This window comes from Lithobates pipiens, unplaced genomic scaffold, assembly GCF_037356315.1.
Source record: "Lithobates pipiens isolate NorthernLeopardFrog02 unplaced genomic scaffold, aLitPip1_a1.2 Scaffold_16, whole genome shotgun sequence".
Classification (NCBI taxonomy): Eukaryota; Metazoa; Chordata; class Amphibia; order Anura; family Ranidae; genus Lithobates; species Lithobates pipiens.
The window spans coordinates 633,871,132-633,872,880 of record NW_027507748.1 but is presented as its reverse complement, the minus strand read 5'-3'; the positions used below and the strand labels follow the sequence as shown (position 1 = coordinate 633,872,880).

The following is a 1,749-nucleotide window of genomic DNA, read 5'->3' as shown; positions in this document are numbered from 1 at the left end:
CTACTATGCGATGCATAGTAGTCCATTATGCTTTACCTTTGCAGGGAAAAAAAGAGGAAGTAAACCCATTAGGGTTTACTTCCTCTTTAACAAGGCACAACAACACCAACCAATCTCTTTGAGGTTAAAAAATACAAGATAATAATGGTGTCGTGGTAACTTGAAAATATTATGGAGAGCACTATAAAAAAATAAAACATTCTGGAGATCTGGCAAAAAAAAAGAATAAAGATTATTCATGAGATTACAAGAAATAATAAAGAAATCAGTTTGTCAGAACTGCATATCAGCAGCAAAACAACTTCATTATTCTAGTATTATAAAGAAGAGAATGCGCTACATTAAAAGATTAAAAACTTTGCAGCGTGACGAATGTGCCATCTCCATTATGAATGCTAGTTTTACCAGACCGATCGCTTCCGTCTCATACTTGATTCAGAGCATGTGTGGAATTTTGTGCGTCGGAATTGTCTACACATGCTCGGAATTTACAACAGCGGATTTTGTTGACTGAAAATTTGAGAACCAGCTCTCAAAATTTGTTTGTCGGAAATTCCGACAAAAACTGTCCGATGGAGCCTACACACAGTCGGAATTTCCGAAAACAAGCTTGCATCAAACATTTGTTGTCGGAAATTCCAATCGTCTGTACGAGGCATTGGATGTATGCTTGTGAATTACGCGAATGGCTCGTATATACAGAATGTCAGTTTCAATTGGGTTTTGGTCTTTTGAAAGCATGTGACAAAATAACAAAACTAAAAACAATTGCAAATGACGTATTCATATTTGGTATGGAGCTTAGCCTGACTTTTGGATCCTTCTGGAATGATTCATGATTTAGTGCTGTTATTCAGTGTGTAATTCATCAAACCGATTGAATGTGAAGCTATTTAGCGATATGTGCTGCATTTACCCCAAAGACTCACCAAGTGACGTTGTATTTGTAGTTTCTGTTTTTAAAATCTCTTTCTGTAGAAAGCTTAGATTGAGGTAGTCCTTGCATAGACAAAAGGTTTTGCATAGTTTTCATCGCTGCTTCAGATAACCTTAAACCCAGTTAGAAGAAAATTTATAACAAAATTGTTTTCGATTCAGTGAATGAAAGAAATCAACAATTGGATCTGTCAAATATGCTGGAATACAGAAAGCAAATTTTAAAATGTTTTACAATTCTGAATAGTTTGTATTCAAGTGCATGAAACGTAAAGTACAGTTATGTTGTACACATTTCCTTTATGTGTTCTGGTTAGAATTGAAGAAAATCCAATCCACAGGGTCATATTTATAAAGAAGCATGTTTGACATTTACCAAACATTCGCTGCCTTTATGGTGCATGTGTTTTTTTGTTTTGTTTTTTATAAATATGGAACGCTTCAAGAATTTGCATGTCATCCTTGGGCTGGGGCCCTGCTAATCTTCTCTGTATTGTTCCAATTTTAGTATATGTGCTGCGGAAGCAAGCACAATGGTGCATGTGGTTTAACCAATTGCAGACCACCCCATGAACATTTACTGCCGAAGGGCGGCCGCTGTGCGTTGGATCACGTATATGTGGTACGTGATCAGCGCTTCCGAGTAAAGCGTGCGTGCTGCCCCAACTGTGTTGTTAATTCTGACAGCACAAGCTGCTCAGCGGGTCTCAGCCAATGATTGATCGCCAGGACCTGCTGATTGCCTCTGTCATTCCCGGAGGAGAGCTGTACGCTTACAGACGATCTTGCTGTTTTTTTTTATTCCCAGGGGAA

At 38.0% G+C, this 1,749-nt stretch overlaps 1 non-coding gene across 1 annotated transcript; it reads right to left on the bottom strand.

Annotated features, from left to right (window-relative positions):
- Nucleotides 1-1,361: 1,361 nt before the first annotated feature.
- On the bottom strand, nt 1,362-1,468 carry LOC143986237 (U6 spliceosomal RNA). The gene has a single exon (XR_013276451.1). It is a non-coding gene; the product is annotated as a U6 spliceosomal RNA (small nuclear RNA).
- Between the last annotated feature and the right edge of the window lie 281 nt (nt 1,469-1,749).